This window comes from Mobula hypostoma, chromosome 7 (assembly GCF_963921235.1).
Source record: "Mobula hypostoma chromosome 7, sMobHyp1.1, whole genome shotgun sequence".
Taxonomy (NCBI): Eukaryota; Metazoa; Chordata; class Chondrichthyes; order Myliobatiformes; family Myliobatidae; genus Mobula; species Mobula hypostoma.
Window position 1 is genome coordinate 181,310,063 of NC_086103.1, and position 26,078 is coordinate 181,336,140.

At 40.5% G+C, this 26,078-nt stretch overlaps 1 protein-coding gene across 2 annotated transcripts in view; it reads right to left on the minus strand.

Annotated features, from left to right (window-relative positions):
- The window catches only part of uvrag (UV radiation resistance associated gene), a 444,845-nt gene that overhangs the window by 209,929 nt on the left and 208,838 nt on the right, over positions 1–26,078 (minus strand). The gene's annotated exons all lie outside the window — the stretch shown is intronic.

Sequence of the window (26,078 nt, forward strand, 5' to 3'; positions counted from 1 at the left end):
GGGTGCAGAATTTCATGAAAAGAACACCTCTCCAACTGTTAAGCATGGGGGTGGATCGATTATGCTTCGGGCTTGCGTTGCAGCCAGTGGCACGGGAAACATTTCACTGGTAGAGGGAAGAATGAATTCAATTAAATACCAGCAAATTCTGGAAGCAAACATCATACCGTCTGTAAAAAAGCTGAAGGTGAAAAGGGGATGGCTTCTACAACAGGATAATGATCCTAAACACACCTCAAAATCCACAATGGACTACCTCAAGAGGCGCAAGCTGAAGGTTTTGCCATGGCCTTCACAGTCCCCCAACCTAAACATCATCGAAAATCTGTAGATAGACCTCAAAAGAGCAATGCATGCAAGACAGCCCAAGAATCTCACAGAACTAGAAGCCTTTTGCAAGGAAGAATGGGTGAAAATCCCCCAAATGAGGATTGGAAGACTCTTAGCTGGCTACAGAAAGTGTCTACAAGCTGTGATACTTGCCAAAGGGGGTGTTACTAAGTACTGACCATGCAGGGTGCCCAAACTTTTGCTTCGGGCCCTTTTCCTTTTTTGTTATTTTGAAACTGCAAAAGATGGAAATAAAAAAGTAATCTTGCTTAAAATATTAAAGAAATGTGTCATCTTTAACTTTATGCCTTTTGGAAGTCAGGTCATCTTTTCCTTGCTTAGCTGTTCACAGTAACAGAAATTTTGGCCGGGGTGCCCAAACTTTTGCATGCCACTGTATACAACTTACTGATCATGCTAATGTACTGTGAGCACTGGATATAATTTTTATGTAGGGGTTCCCTGAGACCTGAAAATTATTTCAAGGGTTCCTCTAGGGCAAAAAGGTTGGGAAAAGCTGCTCCAGAACCTATTAAAGTTTCTGCTCATGAGTCCATTAGAAGAAAAATACTAAATAAGAATGGTGTTCATGGAAGGACACTACGGAGGAAACCACTGTTCTCCAAAAAAAGTGCTGCACATCTCAAGTTTGCAAACAAAATATGGATGTTCCACAACGCTTCCGGGACAATGTTCTATGGACTTGAACTTTTTGGCAGAAATATACACCACTATGTCTGGAGGAAAAAGACCACTGCACACCAACAGCAAAAACTCATCCCAACTGTGAAGATGGTGGAAGGAGCATCATGGTTTGGAGCTGTTTTGCTGCCTCAGGGTCTGGACAGCTTGCAATTGTTGAGGGAACAGCAAATTCAAAATTATATCAAGGCATTTTACAGAAGAATGTCAGGGCGGTGGTCCATCACCTGAAACTTAATAGAAGTTGGATGATGCAACAAGACAATCATCTGAAACACAAGAGTAAATCAACCACAGAATGGTTTAAAAAGAAGAAAATTCATGTTTTACAATGGCCAAGTCAGCTTCCAGACCTTTACCCAGTTGACATGCTGTGGTATGAGCTGATGAGAGCTGTTCATGCAAGTATCCCAGAAATACTGATGAACTGAAACATTTTTGTATGGAAGAATGGTCTAAAATTCCTCACCATTGTGCAAGTCCGATCAGCAACTACAGGAAATGTTTGGTGGCGGTTATTGCCGCTAAAGGTGGTTCTACCAGTTATTAAATACAAGGGTTCACATACTTTTTCCAGCCTGGACTGTGAACGATTAAACAATGTGCTCAATTATATATATATAATATATAAGATTACTCAAATATTAAGTACACAATAGTAATGTCCTCTATAAAATATAAATACAAAGCCTGTATGGTAACACTGCTTTTCATATTATACTGCCCTGGCATGTGATTCACGTAGACAGCTAGAAAGCTACATCCATGGTTGACCCCGACCAACGGAGAGCCTCCGATAGAAAGCTGTCACTCATTCTTTAAAGAGTGTTAAAAAGAGGTTAACTTCTTCCCACATGCACTAAAACATACAGTGAAATGTGTCATTTTGCGTCGACAAACAACAGTCCAAAGATGTGCTGAGAGCAGCCAACATAGCATGCCCACAACTTACTAACTCTAACCCACATCTTTGGAATATGGAAACTGGTGGAAACCCATGTGGTCACGGGAAGATTGTACAAGCTCCTTACAGACAGCGGTAGGAATCGAACACCAACTGGTGGTTCTGAAAAGCACTGTACTAACCACTACACTACTGCGTCACCCTGTGTTCTTTCTTTCATGCAAGTTTTTTGGTCTGTTTATTAGTTCAAAAACTGATACTGATTCTATACAATGTTACGTAGTGAAACTACACCGCCAACAATCAAAGAATATGTGAAAGTTATTAACACATACAGATAAAGCTGACATTTACCTGATCAAACAATCCAAGTGTTATGTTTACATCAGTGCCGTCATTCTTTTCGCACTAGGCTTTTATTGGTATGTAAAGTTTTTATAACTTGTACTTTAAAAATCATTATTTGTTAGTTTGAGAACAACTCCCACTTGACATTTTTATAGCTGCTGACACATCATCACAAAATCCCAAAGGGCATCACTGTCTTGGATTTTGAAATATTGGCCAATAAACGCATCTCATCCCTTAAAAGACATTTCTTTGTTGCCTCCTTATCAAGATCAAACCCAGATATTTCAGTTCTCCACCATACTAGATTAGCTTTTTAAAGTTCAAGATTAAAACTGAGTTAATTAAAACAGAACTGGAGAACTTGAGTTATAAGGAAAGACTAAATAGGTTAGGACTTTATTCCTTGGAATAGGGAAGATCGAGGGGAGATTTGACAGAGGTACATAAAACTATGAGGGGTATAGATAGGGTGAATGCAAGCAGGCTTTTTCCACTGGGGTTGAGTAGGACTACAACTAGTGATCATGGGTTAAGGGTGAAAAGTGAAATGTTTAAGGGGAACATGATGGAAAACTTCTTCACTCAAGGGTGGTAAGAGTGTGTAATGAGCTGCCAGCGCAAGTGGTGGATGTGATTTTGATTTCAATGTTGGATAGGTACATGGACGAACTAGACAGTTTAAATGGTTTGGCACAGACTGGAAGGGCCGTAGGGCCTCTTTCTGCACTGTAGAAATGACTTTATGACTCTTTTAAATAAAGAGCCTAATGGCTTTGCCGAGATAGAGTGGATATGGAGAGGTTGCTTCCAATAGTGGGGAAAGTCTATGACCAGAAGTGGAGGTTGATAGGTTCCTGATTGGTGAGGAGGGTCAGAGGTTACAGGGAGAAAGCAGGAGTTAGGGTTGAGTGGGAAATTAAATCAGCTATGATCGAATAGTGGAATAGACTTGATGGGCCAAATATCCTAATTCTGCTTCTACGTCTTACGGTCTTATTGAATTTGCTATTTCCTCTTGGATTTTTTATGGCTATTTGTTATGCTTTTCCCTCAGACCCTTGAATCAAATGCAATCTCCAACATACTGGAGAGCAAATTTTTCCCAATTTTTAGGTACATCGTTCTGCATTCAAAGATTTCAGGCTGGCCCTTGCAGGCCAGGGCAAATTTGACTACAGCTATTAACAAAATCAACAGTTGACCCTTCAGTGTGAATATCAACAGCCAAGTGGAGATACTGGTGGGATCCCGAGAAGACGACCAAAAAAAATCCTGACTCAAATGACCATGCTTGTATCTTGTGGTATACCACAAACAAGAAGCACAGTATGTTTCTTGGTTTCAAATGACAAGCTGTTCAAACTCCACATGTAATCGAAACCTCCTTGATTAGATTACAACCGTGTAATCACTTCCAGGACCTCATTATTTTCCTTTTAATTACTGTTGTATTTTTTTGTAATAACTATTCTGTTCACTTCTAAGTCACTATTTTGTCAGCATTTTCCCAAGAGACATAATATAATTTATAGTGATATTGTCAGAGCAGAAATTTCTTTCGCCCTATAATCTGTACTCTGCCCAAAGTGAATACTTGCAGCTTTGGGTGCTGCCTCTGCATCTGGCCCGGATTGATCGGAATTCTTACTATATTTCATCCTTAAAAAGCAGCTGCTGTAAATGGAAACGGATTCTTTCTGAAGTGCAGCAATTACTGAGAGATTTAACTTTGCTTTTTTAAAAAAAAGTTATTTAAAAAGGCTTGCATCAAGTAGAACTTTAGCTCAGGCTACACCTAAAACTGCACAATGGACATTGAGAGATATTCGAGTTCAGTTACCAAACTGACAACACTAAGAGTGTTAGAACCATCAAAACGCTTTTCAAAACTACTGCTGTTCATTTCTACAAAGAAACAGCTCACATCACTAGGTCTAGGTTTCAGTATCACGAAGGATTGGCATCTGCCTTTCATTGTACATTGTGAAACACAGGAAAGATATTAATAAGATTGAAAGAGTACAGAGAATATTTACAAGGATGTTGCTGGGACTTGAGTCACAGGGAAAGGTTGAATAGGTTAGGACTGTATACCCCTGGAGAGTAGGACAATGAGGCATACAAAATTATGAGGGGTATAGATAGGGTAAATAAATCCAAGCAGGCGTTTTTCACTGAGCAACACACACAAAATGCTGGAGGAACTCAGCAGGCCAGGCAGCAAAGAGTACAACTGATGTTTCAGACAGAAAAGAGTACAGTTAATGTTTTGGCAAGACCCTTCTACTACTCACCTTTTTTCACCAGTCCTGCTGAAGGGTCTCGGCCCAAAAAGTTGACTGTACCCTTTTTAAAAGAGGCTGCCTGGCCTGCTGAGTCCTCCAGCATTTGGTGTGTTGCTTGGATTTCCAGCACCCGCAGGTTTTATCCTTTGGCTTCTACTGAGACTAGAACTAGAGGTCATGGGTTACGGGTGAAAAGTGAAATGTTCAAGGGGAACATGAGGGGGGATCTTCTTCACTCAGAGGGTAGAACGATTTGCCAGAAGTGGTTGATGTAGGTTCAACTGCAATATTTAAGAGTAATTTCAATAAGCACATGGATAGCAATGGTCCAGATGCAGATTCAGGGGCCCTAGATAGAAAAACAGTTCAACATGAACATTCTGTGCACCACAGCTACAGGGCAGCATGTGGAAGAGCGGTTGGCACTGCAGCCTCACTGATCCAGGGGCCCAGTATTATCATGACCTTACTAATAGCAGCAGCAGAGCCGCAGGAATTGAATCCTGATCACTGGTGCTGTAAAGCTTTGCTCTAAACTACCATTACTGTCACATACCCTTAATTTTCTACATTTTGACATTGGTTGTACAAGCTGAGCAGGGGAATTTGCTGCTATTGCCCAGTACTGTCTTGATGCAGAGATAACAAGGCACTTGCTTGAATAGGTTATGCCAGTGGTCCGCAACCACCGGGCCGCAAAGCATGTGCTACTGGGCTGTGAGGAAACAATATGAGTAGCTGCACCTTTCCTCATTCCCCGTCACGCACTGTTGAACTTGAACATAGGGTTGCCAACTGTCCCATATTTGCCGGGACATCCTGTATATTGGGCTAAATTGGTTTGTCCCATACGGGACCGCCCTTGTCCCGTATTTCCCCTGCTAAGGTAAAACGTTCCTATGAAACCTTTCGTGCCGAAATGGCGTAAAGCGAAGAAGCAGTTATCATTAATTTATATGGGAAAAAATTTTGAGCATTCCCAGACCTAAAGAATAACATAACAAATCATACTAAATAACACATAAAACCGAAAATAAATAACACTAACATATAGTAAAAACAGGAATGATATGATAAATACATAGCCTATATAAAGTAGAAATAATATGTATAGTCGGGAAGATGAAGGCAAAACCGATTTCTGGAAGAAAAATTCAGCACGTACGTGCATGCGCACACAGGTGGCCGTGCAAGGCTTCGTGGTCATGGTAGTCTTTCCTGGGGTAAAGTGTCCCGGGATTTGACTGCAACTTTTGTCCCTTATTTGGGAGTGAGAAAGTTGGCAACCCTAACTGTAAAAGACATGTTGAGGTGAGTTTAACCCTACTTGAACAACCCCTCCCCGGTCGGCTGGTCCGCAAGAATATTGTCAATATTAAACCAGTCCGCGGTGCAAACAAGGTTGGGGACCCCTGGGTTATGCAATAACAGCCAACATTAGTTCAGACAATAGAGAAGCAGGACTCAACTGAAAACAACAGGAACGTACAGTGAGTCTAGATGTAGGGTCTTGACCCAAAATGTCAACTATCTATTTCAAAGTTCAAAGTAAATTTATTACCAAAGTGCATATATGCCATATAGTATCATGTGCATGAGTATATATAGAGCACTGTGCAAAAGTCTTAGATACATATATAAAGCTAGACACTCTCAGCCCTGAGACACGAGGCAAAGTCATTTGATTCCACACAACTAGTTTATTGATCATTACAGAATGTCTCTCTGGTGCTTCCCACTCCCTTCTCCTCCCTTCCTCCTTTCCCAAACAAGATTCCACTCTCCCTTCTCCTATTCCCAAACATGAATCCCCTCTCCCTGCTCCTTTCCTACTCTCAGTCCACAAATTTCAGAATCAGATCTAACACTCACAAATGTCATGAAATTTGTTTTTTTGCAGCAGCAGTACAGTGCAATACACAAAATTACTACAGTACTGTGCAAAAAAAAGTCTTTGGCTCCCTAGCTATATGTACGTGCTGAACACTTTTGCACAGTACTGTGTGTCGTGAAACCAACAGTTGATCCTTCAGTGTGACTATCACGAGCTAAGTGGAGAGTTTGGTGTGATCTCAAACACCAGACTGACCACGCTTGTTATCTTGAAGTATATCACAAACGTTTTTTTGATTTTCAGTTTAATGGCACAGAAAAAGAATATTAACATATCTCCACCACTATTCCCTCTGAATATTTTACAAGCTAAATTTTATACCAAGAACTGGTTTGATAAACCGTACTGGAGCTAAATAAATCAATAGACTGTGTGACTCAGATTTTAAACAGAAACTGCCTGATTTCCTTTTTTAAATTGAAAGGCATGAGAAAATGTTAGACTTAAGAGTTATTATCACTGGCATACGTTGTGAAATCTGTTGTTTTATGGCAGGAATAGAGAGCAATACATAAAAAATTACTGTGTTACAATATGAAACATAAAAATATAGATAAGTAGAGGAAAAAGTGAGGTAGTGTTCATGGGTGCATAGGCCATTCAGAAATCTGATGAGCAGAGGGGAAGAAGCTGTTTCTGAAGAGTGAGTGTGTGAATGTGTGTGTGTGTGTGTGTCTGTCTGTCTTCAGGTTGCAGTACCTCCTCTCTGATGGTGGCAATGAGAAGAGGACATGTCTAGTATTGGATTTTTGAACACACAATTCTCAGGATAATATAGCCAAATGGACATCTGATATTTGCACCCAGACTACTTTACAAGTGAATAGCTAGGTCCCACTCTTGATCCTTATTTATTTATTTAGAGATATAGCGCAGAACAGGCCCTTCCAGCACAACAAGCTGCATCACCTAGCAACACACTGATTTAACCCTAGCCTGTTCACAGGACAATTTACCATGACCAATTAACCTCCTAACCAGTGGGACTGTGGGAAGAAACTGGACCACCCAGAGAAAATCCACATAGTCACAGGGAGAATGTACAAACTGCTTACAGACAGCACCAGAAATGAAGTGTGAACCCCGACACCCTGAGCGTCATGCTAACTGCTACAATACTGTAGCACCCTAGGCCATTCATTCTAACAATTTAGCACTTATAATTTATTTTTAATATTACCTCTGATTCCTTTGCCAATCATCTCAAACCTCTGAGATGCACCAACGACCTTTTAGCTACTGGAATAATTTTTTCTTTACTCCACCTAAGAAAGTCTCAACTTTACACATCAAATATCGTTTTGGCAATGACAATGCTCATTCATGCTTAGGTTTTGGTGGCACTCAATAAATTAGAAACTAATCATGAAGTTTAAAGCAATAAAGAGGAACCAACCATTATCAATGTGACCACAGTCACGTACAATAAATCTTCCCACAGTTCCAGCTGTGAACCTGCAATGCAGATATCCCAACTGTGTCGAGATTAAGGGGAGCAAAAGAGGGAGTGTGACTCTAACCTCACGGCAGGACACCATACTAGTATTGAGCAGCGCAACATTATTACAGCTCCGGAGTTCAGAGTTCAATTCCGGCGCCACCCTGTAAGGAGTCTCTGTACGTCCTCTACGTGAAAAGCGTGGATTTTCCCCAGGTGCTCCAGTTTCCTCCCACAGTCCAAAGATGCACTAGGCAGGTTAACTGGTTAGTGTAAATTGTCTCGTGATTAGGTTAAGGTTAATTTGAGTTGTGGAGTTGCTGGAGCGTCGTGGCTCGAAAGGCCGCAGGAGTCTACTCACACTGTATCACATAAAGATTTAATACCAGAACCTAAAATTGAAAGAGCAGCATTCATGCAATAAAAGCCAAGTGTAATTGCTTGAGAGATATTGAGACTCTGGTTAAGGAGGAGGAGGAGGTACATAGCAGGTACAGGCAGGAAGGAACAAACGAGGTACTTAAGGGATATTACAAATGGAAGGAGGAAATTAGGGGTGATAAAACAAAGCACAAGGTTGAAAGTGAACTGTTTAAGGGGAACATGACAGAGAATATCTTCACTCAGAGGATGGTGAGAGTGCAGAACAAACTACTGGCAGAAGTGGTGGATGCAGGTTCAATTTCAAAATTTAAAGAAGTTTGGACATGTAAATTGAAGGCTGCCATCCAGGTGCAGGTCATTGGGACTAGACAGATTAACAGTTCAGCACTGACTAGATGGGCCAAAGGGAGAGTTTCTGCGCTACAGTATTCTATTTCTGTGCTATAGTATTCTAGGACTCATAATAATTTTACCATTTTGTGACTCATAGCAATTTTATCTTGTGTGTACTTCTGGTCACCAGGTTACATAAAAGATGTGGAGACTTTGGTCAAGGTACAGAAGAGGTTTACCAGGATGCTGCCTCGATTGGAGGGTATGAACTATATGGAGTGGTTGGATAAACATGCATTGTTTCTCTGGAGCGTCAGAGGCTGATAGAAGTTCACACAGTCATAGGTACAGTAAAAAGTCATAGTCTTTTTCCCAGGGTGGAAATGACAACATAAACAACAAAGCTTCAAGGGAAGAGGGGAAAGTTTAGAGAAAACATATGGGACAAGTTTCAGTGAGTGTTTTGTTTTATATACACAGCGTAGAATGTGCAGCTGGGGGCGTGCTGAAAAAATGTGACGGTGTGATTGGAGATATGCAGGTATGGAGGGACATGGATCACAGCAGGCAGAAGATATTAGTTTAATATGGCACAGGCATTGTGGCTGAAAGGCTTGTATCTACGCTGTAATGTTCTACATTCTACGTTCAATTTGGTGAGTGAACAGGTGAGTACAAGGACCATGGTGATGGGAGACATGATGAGAAGAGGCAGAAAAATAGCCACGATCCACCTGGAGAAAAACGATGAACAACTTCTACCCTTATTTCTGTTCTTGATCAACAAGTGTGATTAAAGCAATTCCTTTTAATGATATAACTGAAGCAAGACCACCTGGGGACTAGGCAAGAAGAATACATAATCTACATTCAAAGATTGATAAAAATCTATTTAAAGCATATGATGTCTCATTACAGAGCAACCCACAGAGTATCCAACAATATCCAAGGACTTAAAACAAATTCCTCTTCAACTCTGTACTAAAGATACACCCATCTATTCTGAGGCTGTGCCCTCTTTTGTCCTGGACTCTCCCACTAAAGGAAACATCTCTCCATGTCCACTCTATTTAGGCCTTTCAATATTCAATAGGTTTTTAGAACAGAAATGAGGAGGAATTTCTTTAGCCAGAGGGTAGAGAATTTGTGGAATTCATTGCCACAGACACTGTGGAAGACAAGTCATTGGGTATATTTAAAGAGAAGGTTGATAGTTTCTTGATTAGTCAGGGTGTCAAAGGTTCAGTGGAGAGAGCCATGATGGAATGGCAGAGCAGACTTAATAGGCTGAATGGCCATTTCTGCTCCAATGTCTTATGGTCTTAAATACTTCTTCCAGCAGAAATAGCCACACCTTCCAAAACACTACACAGCTTTGGTGCTTATCATGTGGTCTCCCCTACATTACGTGAACAGTGATTTGAAAATCAGAAAATGACATGGTAGAAATTTCAACACAGGAGGACGAGGAGCCATCATTGATTAGAAAGACTGAATAGCCTGTGTTTATGTCATGATAAATTAGCAAAGGAATATTCAGATTAATTATCACCTGCACAGCAGGCTTAATATTCCCACGGAAGGACTCTGATAATAAGTAAACACAAGAGATTCTGCAGATGCTGGAGATCCATAGCAACACACACAAAATGCAGGAGGAACTCAGGTCATATAATGTTGTAGCTCTATAAAACCCTGGTTGGACCACACTTGGAATGTCATGTTCAGTTCTGGTCACCTTTTTTATATAATATATATAAAAGCATAGATAGAGTGAACAGCCAGAAACTTTTCCCCAGGGTGGAAATGGCTAATACAAGGGAGCATAATTTTAAGGTATTTGGAGGAAAATATAGGGGAGGGGGGGTCTCAAAGGCAATTTTCTTTCACAAAGGTGTGTACATCGAACGCGCTGCTAAGGGTGGTGGTTGAAGTAGATACATTAGGGACATTTAAGAGACTGGAAGATGCACACAAGAATGATAGAAAAATGGAGGGCTATGTTGGAGAGAAGGGTTAGATTGATCCTAGAGTTGGTTGAAGGTTGGCAGAACATTGTGAGCCAAAGGGCCTGTACAAGAAATTAGCATCCATCATTAAGGACCCCCACCATCCAGGCCATGCACTCTTCTCTTTGCTGCCATCAGGTCCCACAGCACCAGATTCAGGAACAGTTATTACCCTATAACCAATCCAATAGGCTCCTGAACCAGCGTGGACCTCTTCGCTCATCACAACACTGAATACAACCTACAGACTCACTTTCAAGGTTCTGTACAATTCACATTCTCAATATTATCTATCTATTTCGCACATTGGCTGCTTGTCAAGTGTTTTTCTGTAGTTTTTTTTATTTATTCCATTGTACTTCTTTGTTCTACTGTGAAAATGAATCTCAAGGTGACATATATATACTTTGATAATAAATATATTTTGAACTTTGACTTTGTACTATGCTGTAAAGTTCTATTATTCACAATATGCAGAGCCTGCCTTTACAATAATAAAGTGACAGATTGTACAAAATAATCATTGCTACTCAAACTGCAGTGGAGTGTTCTGAGTCAGAAATATTGTTTAACAAAGTGAAGGCTGCTTGTAAACATTATTGTGCAATGTGGTTGTACTCAATGTGGAGTGCAGTTGGGAAGCAAATTCAGTTCATTTTCAAACAGTCTCAAGCTTGGATCTAAAAGCTGGTGGAAACTACTTCAAAAGCTGTGAAATTTAGATCAGGCGCTGACGAAAAATAGTTAAAGTTGTTGAGTTTCTTTAAAATACAAACATCTGGTCAGGAATGAGATAAGTTTAACTGAGATGAGATGGTTTACAGTTCACAAGTAAGGCAAACACAAAATGATCTGCCTTGAGATAGTGAACATAGGACATTTCACTTAAAGGCCACGAAAGAAATAGCTGGTATATTGTAGTGACTGTGAAGCTTTATTTAATCAAAGCATTAGATTCGTGGCACAGAATGTGAAAGCAAAACTAACCTGTTTTTACACAATATCTTTCAAGACATCACCTCATCCTCAGGTGTTGTACAGCCAAGTAAGTGTTATTGAAGAGCAGGCAAGGCAAGACCCACAAAAAATAGTAAAAATCACAGAGGATCACTTGAGGTCTCCCACCCCCCTATTTGTGACATTTACCAGTAAGGTTGTAGACTAAGGTGCTGAAATATTGTTGAGGATCCCTACCACCCATCCCACAATCTCTTTGACCCACTACCATCAGGAAGGAGGTACAGCAACATCAGGACTACGGCTGACAGACTGAGTAACAGCTTCTTCCCTCAGGCTGCAAGACTAATGAATACCCCGCCACCACTGAGGTCTAGTCACTAGGACAATGACCTGTTTACTGTTATCCTGTGCTGCACACAACATGCATTTTGAATATTTTATAAACTTATTTGTGGTAATATTTTGTTTTATGTGCTGTGTGTAATATATATGTTTCATGGGTGCACTGTGGCCCAGAGGAATGTTGTTTCGTTTGGTTGTGTATGTAGTCAACTGACAATGAACTCGAACTTGGTTATCATGTATGAAATGCACAAGCTCCCAGAAATAACAATAATGTGACAATGCCCAGATAGTCCCTTGATTGATGGTGGTTGATGCAGAAATATTTTCTAAGACGCCCAGAAGAGCAATAAAGGTGAAGTATTTTATCGCGCAATGCAGACAGATTTAGGAAAGGCATTCCAGGACTGCAGCAACTTGGTGGAGGGTTGAGGGAGGGAGGAGAAAATTTGTCCCACACATCTCCTTTGAACTTAACCCCTTTCACCTTAAATGCATGCCCTCTAGAATGAGATATTTCAACCTTGGGTAAAAAAATACTGTCTGGTCCTCTCATAATCCTATAAACTTCGAAAAGAACTCCCTCAGCTTCAGCCACTCTAGAGAAAACAACCCAAGTTTGTCCAACCTCTCATTTTAGCCTTCTAATCCAAGAAACATCCTGGTAAACCTCTTCTGCACCTTCTCCAAAGCCTCGACATCCTTCTTGTTATGAGGCAACGAGAAGTGAATGCAGTAATCCAGATGCAGCCTATCTAGGGTTTTAAAAAGTTGTAAAATAGCTTCCTGACTTTTGAATTCAATTCCTCAATTAATAAAGACAAGCATTCTTTTCATTACAGCAAGGGTTCCCAACCTGAGATCCACAGATCCCTTGGTTAATGGTAGGGGTACATGGCATTAAAAAAGTTTAGGAACCACTGTATATCAGTATCAAGCTGTGTAGCCACTTTCGAGGACTTGTGGACTTGGACCCAAGATCCCCCTATACATCAGAATTGTTGAAGGTCCTGCCATTTGGACAACAATCTGGAATGACAAAGATGAAGCGCTTCAACCCAAAACATCGATTACCCATTTCCCTCCATACACACTGCCTTGGCAGGGCAGGCAATATCTGTGGAGGCAAAGAAATGGTTGGTTTTTTGGGTCAAGACATCATGGTATATGCTGGATGACAGCGATTGAGAAAAGGGGCTTGTTTTCCTGTGATGTTTTGTTGCTTGCTGTGCTCTCTGTTTTCCTGCCAGGTATAGTGGCCATAGCTCTGCTAAGTTGTCAGAAGAATGCATGCAGGAACCTGGAGGAAACCGATGCGGTCACAGGAAGAACATACAAACTCCCTCAGACAGTGAAGGAAAATGAAACCAGGTCGCTGGTACTGTAAAGTGTTGTACCCTCTTCTCATTGCTACCATCAAGGAGGTGGTACAGGAGCCTGAAGACACACACTCAACATTTTAGGAACAGCTTCTTCCACAGCACCAGATTTCTGAATAGCCAATTAACCCATGAACAGTACCTCACCATTTTTTTCCAGTTCTTTTCCTCTCTTTTTGCACTACTTATTTAATGTATTATATATTATTGTAATTTATAGTTTTTTAAATTATGTATCACAATGTTCTGGTGCAACAAACAGGATATTTCACAACATATGCCGGTGATACTAAACCTGATTCTGATCCTGACGTATAGCTGACTTTACTATTAAACACCAATGCCATTGTACAGAAATCCTACAAAAAAGTAGTGGATACGGCCTAGTCCATCATGGGCAAAGCCCACCCTACCATTGAGCACTTCGATACAGGGCGCTGTCACAGGAAAACAGCATCGATAATCATTGTCCTGCACCATCCAGCACATGCTCTCTTCTCACTGTTGCCATCAGGAAGGTGGTACAGGAGCATCAGGACTCACACCAGCAGGTTCAGAAACAGTTATTACTCCTCAACCATCAGGCTCTTGAACAATGGGAATAACTTCACTTGTTCCATCACTGAACTGTTCCCACAAACTGTGAACTCATCTTCAAGGACTTTTCAACTCATGCTCTCGATATTTATTGCTTGCTTACAATGCCTATATTCAGTGACTTAGAAATCTTCTTGCATTCACCTCCTGACTTGTGCTTTTCAATAACCTTTTCATAGAGTTGCATGCAGTGTTATTTTGTCATCATGATCTAAAGCATATCTCTATAAAGTTTTTGCCAGGATACTGACTCACCAACAGTTAGATGTTCCAGATACAGGGGCATTTTTACTACAATCAATTGAAACACCTTGACTGCACACAGGCCTCCAAAAACAGATCTCCATTTAACCAATTATGTGACTTCTAAAACCAATTGGCTGTACCACTGATGATTTGGTGTGTCATATTAAAGTGGGGACAATACGTATGCAATTATTTTGTGTTTTATAGTTGTAATTAATTTAGATCATTCTGTTTTCACTTTGACATGAAACAGTCTTTTTCTGTTGATCAGTGTCAAAAAAGCCAAATTAAATCCACTGTGATTCAATGTTGTTAAACCATAGAACATGAAAACTTCCAGGGGGTGAATACTTTTTATGGGCAGCATACTTATTATTATTACTTTTTCTTCTCTTTTTGATTTTGCACACAATTTGTTGTTTTATTATTAGTTGTTGTCCATGCTGTCGGGTGCAGCCATTCATTGACTCTATTGTGTTTCTTATATTTACTGTGATTACCTGCAAGAAAATGAATCTCAGGGTTGTGTATGTACTTTGATAAAAAATTTATGTTGAACTTTATTACTGGCTAGGCACAGGCTCCCTGCTCCAGACTGTACCACTCATTCTCATCTCAAGAAAAATATCAGTTATATAGTTTTAAAATGGGCTTCAGTTTAAGCTATCTAGAGAAAGTACAGCTGTGCAGAATACCAAAGTGATTGTAAGTTTGCACAAATATTCAAAACAGAATCAGAAAGGAAACAGTAGTACTAAGTTAAACATACATAATTGACAAAACCACACCATTAGCACTTCACTTTAAATGGAAATAGATTCAGTTCTACTAAGTTTTTCCAACAATGCCAAGAATCATTATTCTACATCTGAAAGAGCAATGAAACATCAAAAATAAATTAGTTGATAGATTGCAAGCGAGTTTACTGTGACAGACAAGGAAACCGGACTAAACTGATGTGAAATGAGAATTACGCTAAATGGTAAACAATTAATTGACATTTAAAGAACTATTTCATACTTTGCAATAAATATATCCCTTTGATAATATATATTTCTTACTGGAACAAAACCCACCCCACAGAAAAAGTAGTTGTGGCTAACAGCAGTATTTGATCAAAAGAAAAGCTTATATTACCAAAAGGGAAAAAAAAAATTGGATTGGGAAAATCGAATACATTGAAAAAGGATGCAGTAAGACCACCCTATAAGGAAACAAAAAAAAAATTGCAAAAAGCTCCAATGGATATTAAAATAAAAAGGAAAAAGAATTCAAAAATTAACATGGGCCTCTTACAGACAGGAAGAAGATATTATAATGGGGAATAAGGAAGTAGAAAAATTGGCAAATATTTTCCATCTGCCTTCAACCTGGCAATGATGAAGAACTATAAGGTCTGGAGTGAACAACGTGATGAAAAAAATTTGTAAAGAAGTGAATGAAACTGAAATTCAGAAAATCCCAGTTCCTAAAGACCTGCATCTTGAGATACGAGACACGTGGTTATGGTCACCATAGATACAGTAGTTTTCAACTTCCAAAGTTTCCATAGATTCTAGAAATTCCCACAGACTGGAAAATAGGGGTGGGCAAGGGGGAAATGGGGAAAAAATAAAGCTAAAATAATGACCATTTAACCTGATGTAAGAAGTTGTAAAGTCATACTTCACGGGAACAGGGCCTTCAGCCCAACCAGCCCATGCCACCCATGATCATCCAAATTAGTCACACTTGCCAATTTTTGGCTTATATGCCACTAACCCCTTCTGTCCACACCCTTGTCAAGGTGTTTTTTTAATGTTGCTATATCCACCTCAACCACTTCCTGACAACTTATTCCATTTATGTACCTCCCACTGCGTGAAATGGTCCTTCAGGTCCTTCTTAAATTCTTCCCTCTCACCTTAAACCAATACCTCCTAGCTCTTAATTCCCCTTTCCCTATGAAAGACTGCATTCACCTTATGCCCCCACGATGTGATCGTACTCCTCCATGTGATCATCCTTCATTCTATTTTTCTCTAACAGCAAATCCCATTCCACTCAATTTAATTACTTACTGCCCATTACACCATTGGCATTTAGGGCAGCAATGAAGGTCCACCAACTCTCGCTCTGTCCAGAGCTTCCTTCAACATGTCAGTAGCTTCCTTTCAGTTTTCATTACTGTTAATCAGGTGGGGGCTCAGGAATATTGCTGCACTCAGATGTAGAAGGACTCTTCATTGCTATTTCCGTAACAATTTTGTTTTACCTGTCAGGGCTGTTAAGTCCCCAAATCTGAAAGACCAGTGGACTACTCTTAGTCTGGCCTCTAACCTTTGATCTGTTTGACACAGGTGACCCTACCAAAAGACAAAGCATAAAGCCCTTACTCTACCCAGCATAGCTCTCCGGGTTTACGGAGGCACTCAAAATCTCCAAACCACGACAAGGTTGTGGTTCTCCTGGAGGCTTCCACTCAATCTCTCTCCATAACTCAGTCTGCTGAGTCCCGGCAGCATTCTCATAAAAAATTGTCCATTAAAATCAGCACGGGGTCTTATGTTTTGTAACTCCAACTATAAGACTAATGCTGCATTAACATTCAAAGTGTCACTGGTTAATCTGTTTTGTACCTTCAATATTTAACTTATGCTGTTAGTTTGTTAGTTTTGTGTAATTTCACCCTACTTTCATATGTTATTATGTGTTATGTGTATTATACATATTATACATACCCAGGTCCGGAGAAACATTTTCTAGTTTGATGGGAATACATGTATATAGTTAAATGACAATAAACTTGACTTGACTTGAATTTAAAAGAAATGAGAGTACGAAATGCGGATCTAACTTAGTTTTTACTTTAAGCAAGGCTCGCATGTACAAAGGAAAATAATATTTTAAATACATAAGCTAAAGCTCATCAAATCTAAAAGAAAATGTCAAAACATTGACTAGATCATCCTGAGATTGTATCTAACAGTACAAATAGACAACAGCAAACCAGGATATGGTGTATTTTGACTTGTAGTATCAGAATCAAGTTTATATCACCAGCATATGTTGTGAAATTTGTTGTTTTTGCAGCAGCAGTACGTTGTCATACCTAATCATAAAAATAACTAAATTACAGTAAATGTATAGATACAGAACTGTGCAAAAGTCTTAGCCACATATGTATAGCTAGGGAGCCTAAGACTTTTGCACAGCACTGTCTTTGGATTGGAGAGCAAGAGCGTATACTGGCGGAAGAAAAGATGTAGGGAGTGGCGATGGTGGTGTGCTGCAGGAGCAGAGTGCAACGGGTGGCAGACAAGGAATGCCAGCATCGTGGGGTGGGGTGGTGCGCAGGTGCAGACACACCCAGCCCCAAGACACCGGGCAAGGTCATTTGATACCAAACAATTGGTTTATTAATTACTACAGAATGTCTCTCTGGGGCTTCCTGCTCCCTCCTCTCTCCCTTCCTTTTCCCAACAATGAATCCTCTCTCCCTGTCCCCTTCTCACCCTCAGTCCACAATAGAGACCTGTTAAAGAATCAGGTTTTTTTTAATCACACACATCATGAAATTTGTGTTTTTTTGTGACAGCAGTACAGTGCAATATATAAAATTACTACAGTACTATGCAAAAGTCTTAAGCAACACCCATAAAAGTTGCTGGTGAACGCAGCAGGCCAGGCAGCATCTCTAGGAAGAGGTGCAGTCGACGTTTCAGGCCGAGACCCTTCGTCAGGACTAACTGAAGGAAGAGTGAGTAAGAGATTTGAAAGTTGGAGGGGGAGGGGGAGATGCAAAATGATAGGAGAAGACAGGAGGGGGAGGGATAGAGCCAAGAACTGGACAGGTGATAGGAAAAAGGGATACAAGAGGATCATGGGACAGGAGATCCGGGAAGAAAGACAAGGAGGTGGGAGGGGGACCCAGAGGATGGGCAAGGGGTATATTCAGAGGGACAGAGGGAGAAAAAGGAGACTGAGAGAAAGAATGTGTGTATAAAAATAAGTAACAGATGGGGTACGAGGGGGAGGTGGGGCATTAGCGGAAGTTAGAGAAGTCGATGTTCATGCCATCAGGTTGGAGGCTACCCAGACAGAATATAAGGTGTTGTTCCTCCAACCTGAGTGTGGCTTCATCTTTACAGTAGAGGAAGCCGTGGATAGACATGTCAGAATCGGAATGGGATGTGGAATTAAAATTAAAATGTGTGGCCACTGGGAGATCCTGCTTTCTCTGGCGGACAGAGCGTAGATGTTCAGCAAAGCGGTCTCCCAGTCTGCGTTGGGTCTCGGCCTGAAACGTCGACTGCACCTCTTCCTAGAGATGCTGCCTGGCCTGCTGCGTTCACCAGCAACTTTTATGTGTGTTGCTTGAATTTCCAGCATCTGCAGAATTCCTGTTGTTTGCGTTTAAAAGTCTTAGGCACCCTAGTTTTTCTGTGTGTGTGTGTTTTAAGACTTTTGCACATTACTGTGTAATAAATTAAATAAGTTGTGCAGAAAAGAGAGTAAGAAAAAAAGTGAGGTAGTGTACATAGAATTGAGATAATAGGATTAGTCTAAATGTGCCAAAAAGAGGCCATTAAAATTAAAGCACATGGAATTGAGAGCAATACACATACATGGATTGAATATCGGTTATCGGATGGAAAACAGTAGGAAAACAAGATAAGGTAAACCTTTATTATCCCCGAGGAAATTATTGTTGCAAGGTTGCTCAGTCAGGAATATATGTTTAAAATACAAAATGTAAGCCTTGACACCTGAAAAAAATACAAACTGTGCATTAAAAAGTAATAGTGCAGATGTGCAATGAAACCATACACGTATATACTCAAAGAGAAGGAGTTGTAGAGTCTTATAGCCACAGGGAGAAAGGATCTCCTGTGGCGTTTAATGGTGCACCTCAGTGGAATCAGTCTGTTACTAAAGATGCTCCTCAATCCAGTATGCTGTGGAGGGGGTGAGAGGGATTATCCATAATGCTCCATTGCTTCTGCAGTAGCCTCCTCTCAGACACATGCACCAAGGAATCCAGTTCCACCCCCTAAACAGAACTAGCCTTCTAGGTCAGATTCATTCATCATATGTAAATCAAAACGTACTATGAAATGTGATAACAACCAAAACTCCCGAAGGATGCGCTGGGGGCATCCCACAAGTGTCACCACACACGCTGGTGCCAACACAACACGCTCACAATACTTGGCAGAACACAACAACTGAAAAGCCCCGCTCCTCCCTCCTACCCACTCATGCAACACATACAGCCTCCACTCCAGGACAGGCCGCCCTCAGACTCCAGTGCACTGGAACTCACAGAACCTAGGCCCTCAATTCCCCCAGTGGACCCACTTTCAAGTATGGAGGCTGTTGCAATGGACTACCATAGAGGCCACTGCTAGAGCCAGAGCTGATTAGTCTGAATCAATTAACCGAACTGAACTAGAGGAATAAGTGTAATATATCCAAAGTTGTCGAGCCTGCTGCTAATAAACCAGTCCAGAACCAACACATTTATTTATTTGCATGTATTTCAACCGTTTGTCATCTTTTGCACATTCTTTGTCTTTGTCTGTCGTTTTTCATGATTCTACAGTATTTCTCTTTACTGTGAATGCCTACAGGAAAATGAACCTCAGGGTAGTATAGGCTGACATATATGTACTTTGGTAACAAATTTACTTAGAATTTTTAATATTCAAGCCAATTATTGAAGGCTAATTCAAGTACATTGTGTAATTTGGGGTACAGGGATAACAAATACAGAAATTCTTCTCTCAGTGAATGTCATAGAGTTATAGAATACTAAAGCATAGAAACAGACCTTTTGGCCCAACTAGTCGATGCCGAAGTATTAATCTACCTAGTCCCGTCGACCTACACCAGCACTATAGTGCTCCATACCACTCCCATCCACGTACCTATTCAAATTTCTCTTAAATTTTGAAATCTAAACTGAAATCACCACTTCCGCTGGCAGCTCATTCCACACTCTCATCACCCTCTGAGTGGAGAGGTTCCCTCTTACGTTCCCATTAAACAATTCAGCTTTCACCCTTAACCCACGACCTCTAGTTGTAGTCCCACCCAACCTCAATGGAAAAAGCCTGCTTGCATTTACCCTATCGACACCCCTCATAAGTGTACTCTCCTCAAGGTAGAAAGTAAAAACCAAGCTTTGCAAAATAACATCCAATTTTTCCTTCATCTAACAAAACATTCAAAGTAATGGAGAAATGACAGTGTAACTTTAAAATGATGATTTCTAATAAAAATTTAAGTAAAGCATGGATTTTTCGAAGATACCACACAAACCCTATTTGCAATTTATTAAAGGCAACAAAGGGAAAATGACATTAAAAATTCCTTCAGGCCATTAATCTGCCATTCAGTCTTCAGATGTCTTTTCCCCCCATGCATAAACTTTCATTCTGATTAAATCAATACATGACACTTATACAAAGGGCAATTTTAAAATTGTATACATCAAATGCAAAATTCCACTCACAATGTGGCCAGCTTGGGTGTATTAGCAGCAAATATGGCCCTGGATATTAGTTGTAAGGATGTCGGAAATGAAATGCAGGTGCAGCACAGTAAAGACTAGCAAAACTTTATTGAGTCAGAAATAACAGAACAGTGGGTGTTTCAATTTTAGCAGATAATCTTTTGAAATGATTATATACAGAACATTAGGTACTGTACCAAATAGGCACAGATCACATGTCATGGTAAACCTGGGTCTTATTTCAAAAGTTACCTTTTCCAATTATCATCCAACTGCTGCAAACGCTTACTGGTTCATAAAAAAAAAGAATAATCTAATTCTCCAAAGACGAATTCAACTTGGAGGGAGTTGGAGAAGTAACACGTTCCAAATGCAAACCAGTATGTCTTTTGTATTTTACTAACATCTGCAATGCAGATATTCCTTATGGAAAAAAATAGAAATACAAGTTAAGAGATCAACACCACTTCGCAAGATGAAGAAACTGCCATTAAACTGGGTACCAGCACAAATCTTTTCACTGATTCATTTGTTTATCGATTATGTTTTATTTAAAAATCCAGTGCGGAATAGGCCCAGTGAGCCACACCATCCAGCAACCACCTACATAACCTAAATTAATCACAGGACAATGGCCAATTACTCTACTAACACAGTCTTTGGACTGTGGGAGGAAACCAGAGCACCCAGAGGAAATGCCTACATTCTTGGGGATAATGCACAAACTCATCGTGGCGCCATCGGTGGCAGGGTGAAGATGTGACCCTACAAAATTAGATATAAGGCACTCCTTCCCTCGGCTTGTCTGCAGGTCACTCGAGGTAAGGTGTAGCACCTTCTTAGCCTCTGATCAGGGTTACATGAAGCCATGGGAGCAGGTGGTGGGTGGTCGTATGAGCAGTTGGTGCTTATCACAAGTCCTGGTTATGTGACCACTGACATCAGGCAGACAATCTCTGAAGAGTATTGAAAATGGCTGGGGTCACCCATCTTGTAAAGATGCTGCCCAGAAGGCAGCAATGGCAAACCACTTAAGTAGAAAAATCTGCCAAGAACAAACATAGTCATGGAAAGACCATGATCGCCCAAGTCATATGAGACGGCACATAACGAATAACCGAACGGATGGTGCTGGAAATGAACTCCAAACTCCAACCACACGAGCTGTAGTAGTGTTGTGTTAACCACACCACTGTTTACTTTAGCAAGAAAGAAAAGAAAAAATGAAGTACTGAATGGGGGCTGCAAGAGAGAATGTGGTACAAACATTCTGCCCCAGTCTTTTTGTTCATGGGATTAGGGTAAACAACTTTTAAATAGTATGTTCCACACTGCCCTGAGAAAATAATGCCAATCACGGCTTGAGGTGAGATTAGGCCAAATCAACCAAATAGCAAATCTCTGAAAGGCTTCGGCACACCATTCGGATTTTTATGATCATTGATCCACAGGTGCTTCCCGAGTATTTCCAGAATTTTGCATTTTAATTTCAGATGTATAGCATCTGTAATTTTTGTTTCTTGGGGCTTTTAAATGTATAGTACACAAAGCAAAGTCATTTGACTCCAAATAATTGATTTATTGAACATTACAGAATGTCTCTCTGGTGCTTCCCATTCCCTCCCCTCTCCCTTCCCCTTTTCCCAACCATGATTCCCCTCTCCCTGCCCCCTTCCCACTCTCAGTCCACATACAGACTCATATCAGAATCAGGTTTATCATCACTTACATATATCATGAAATTTGTTTTTTTTTGCGGTAGCAATACAGTGCAATACATAAAATTACCACAGTACTGTGAAAAATCTTCTGCACACTAAAGGTATGTGCCAAAGACTTTTGCACAATACTGTATACAGTGCCTATAAAAAGTATTCACCCCCCCCCAAAGTTTTTATGTTTTATTGTTTTACAACATTGAATCACATAGGATTTAATTTGGCTTTTTTGACATTAATCAACAGAAAAACTCTTTCATGTCAAAGTGAAAACAGATCTCCACAAAGTGATCTAAATTAATTACAATATAAAACACTAACTTATTGATTGCGTAAGTTTTCACCCTCTTCAAGTCAGTATTTAGTGGATGCACTTTTGGCAGCAATTACAGCCTTGAGTCTGTATGGATAGGTCTCTATCAGCTTTGCACATCTGCACACTGCAATTTTTCCCCATTCTCCTATACAAAACTGCTCAAGCTCTGTCAAATTGCATGGGGATCCACAGTGAACAGCCCCTTTCAAGTCCAGCCACAAATTCTCAATTGGATTGAGGACTGGAGTCTGACTTGGCCACTCCAGGACATTAAATTTGTTGTTTTTAAGCCATTCCTGTGTACCTTTGGCCTTATGCTTGGGGTCATTGTCTCACTAGGAAACAAATCTTTTCGCAAGTCACAGTTCTCTTGCACACTGCATCAGGTTTTCCTTCAAGATTTCCCTGTATTTTGCTGCATTAATTTTACCCTCTACCTTCACAAGCCTTCCAGGGTCTGCTGCAGTGAATTATCCCCGCAACATGATGCAGCCACTACCATGCTTCAAGATAGGACTGGTGCGTTTTTGATGATGCGTGGTGTTTGGATTGCGCCAAACATAGCGTTTAGTCTGAAAGCCAAACAGGTCAACTTTGGTTTTATCAGACCATAGAACCCTCTTCCAGCTGACTTCAGAGTCTCCCACATGCCTTCTGGCAAACTCTAGCTGAGATTTCATGTGAGTTTTTTTCAACAGTGGCTTTCTCTTTGCCACTCTCCCATAAAGCCATGACTGGTGAGCACCCAGGCAACAGTTGTATACGCAAACTCTCCCATCTCAGCCACTGAAGCTTGTAACCCTCCAGAGTTGTCATAGGTCTCTTGGTGGCCTCCCTCACTAGTCCCATACATGCACAGTCACTCAGTTTTTGAGGACAGCCTGCTCTAGACAGATTTACAGTTGTGCCATATTCTTTTCATTTCTTGAAGACTGACTTAACTGTAGTCCAAGGGATATTTAGTGACTTGGAAATTTTCTTGTACCCATCTCCTGACTTATGCCAAGGACATCCACCATGCATGGATGTAACCTGTTTTCTTAGAATCTTGCGAAGATTCAACATGTCATCTAAAACTCTGACAAACTTCGATGGATGCACAGTGGAGATTGAACTGACTGGTTTTATAATGGTCAGGTATGGAAACACCAATGGCCATGAATGGAAAAGCCTACAGAAGCTAGAGAATACAGGTCAGTCCATCACAGGTAAAGCCCTCCCCACCACTGAGCAATTTACAAGGAACGTCATCGCAGGAAAGCAGCATCCATCAAGGACACCCACCATCCAGGCCATGCTCTCTTCTCATTGCTGCTATCGGGAAGGAGGTTAGAGAGCCTTGGGTCCCATACCACCAGGTTCAGGAACAGTTATTACCCCTCAACCATCAGACTCCTGAACCAGCATAGATAACTTCAATCTACTGAACTATGAACTGATTCCACAAACTATGGACTCACTTTCAAAGACTCTACAACTCAAATTCTCAATTTTATTTATTACTTATGTATATTATTTTGTTTGCACAATTTGTAGTTTTTTTTCACATGGGCTGTTTGTTCATCTTTGTTGTGACAAGTTTTTCCATTGATTCTATTGTGTTTCTTTGCATTTACAGTGAGTGCCCGCAAGAAAATGAATCTCCAAGAGGTTTCTGTTTCCACTTTTGGTTTTGGAAGTACTCCCATTACAGTAGGACTTGTATTACAATATGCACTGTGTCAATGCTGTGTCTTGCTGTCTCTAATCTATTTAACTAGCTCCTGAACTACCCTGTACTCACTTCCATGAACTACCTTTTCCTCCCTGCAGATTTTGTAGATGCCATATGTTTGAACTTTTCCATCAGCTGGGTTCTTTCGTTAGAGCTTTTGATTTAGTTATTGGTCCTGCTTATTCAACGTTACTTTTTTCAAGGTTTGCAGCTGATGTTCTGTCAAATGAACAAGGTCTATCTTCTCTACTCTCTTCTCCCATCAGTCAGAAGATACAAAATCTTGAAAGCTTGTACGACTAGGCTCAAGGCAGCTTCTGTCATCATTATAAGACTTTTGGACCGTTCCCTAGTACAAAACCTTAACAGGATACAGAGCTTGGCTGAGAAGTGGAAGACAGAGCTCAACCCAAAGAAGTGTGAAGCGATTTACTTTGGAACGTCAAATTTGAAGGCAGAATGCACGGTTAATGACAGGATACTTAGCAGTATGGAGGAACAGAGGAATCTTTGGATCCACGTCCATCTATCCCTCAAAGTTGCTGTGCAAGTTGATAGGGTGGTATGTTGGCTTTCATTAGTCGGGGGATTGAGTTCAAGAGCTGCAAGTTAATGTTGCAGCTCTATCAAATCCTGGTTAGACCAAATTTGGATAACCATGTTCAAGGAATGCAAAGATTTACCAGGACGCTGCCTGGACTACAGAACATGTCTTAGCAGGTTAGGTTGAGCAAGCTGGGGCTTTACTCCTTTGAGTGAAGGAGGATGAGAGGTAACTTGATTGAGGTGTACAAGATGATAAGAGGCATAGATAGAGTGGACAGCCAGAGGTTTTCCCAAGGCACAAATAACTAATAAGAGAAGGCATGATTTTAAGATGATCAGTGGAAAGTATAGGAGGTAAGTTGGAGGTACTCTTTTTTTTTTTATAAACAGAGTGGTGGGTACCTGAAATGCTCTGCCAGGGATGGTGGTAGAGGCAGATACATTAGGAACATTTAAGGAAGTCTTATATACGCTCATGGATTAAAGAAAAATAAAGGGCTATGTAGGAGGGAAGAGTTAGATTGCTCCCAGAGTAGGCTAAAGGATCAGAACAACACCATAGGCCAAAGGGCCTGTACTGTGCTATCATGTTCTTTGCTTATCCTATTTACAAAACTGACAAGGACATCATATTTGCCATTACAATAAATAGAAATAGAAAGCTTGTTTCTTATGCACAGGATAAAAGAAGAACATTCCTTCAGCTGGAAAGCTAATCCTGAGTAAATATCAGCAGAGTAGCTAGGATAATACAGTTGCAGTGTGACACACAGCTGTACAAAGCAAGGAAAGGGACATCTGAATGGGAAAATAAAAGCATCATTGCTTCACTCAAGATTTAAGTACAGGAGTTGGGATATTATATTGAAGTTATGTAAGATGTTGGTGACAAACAAGAAAATATCTGCAGATGTTGGAAATCCAAGTAACACACACAAAATGCTGGAGGGGCTCAGCAGGACAGGCAGCATCTATGGAAAAGTGTACAGTCGATGTTTTGGGCCGAGACCCTTTGGCAGGACCGAGGATCTTGGTGAAGCCTAATTTGAATATGGAGTATTGTGTGCAGTTTTGGTCACCTACCCACAGGAAAAACATCAGTAAGATTGAAAGGGTGCAGAGAAAATTTACAAG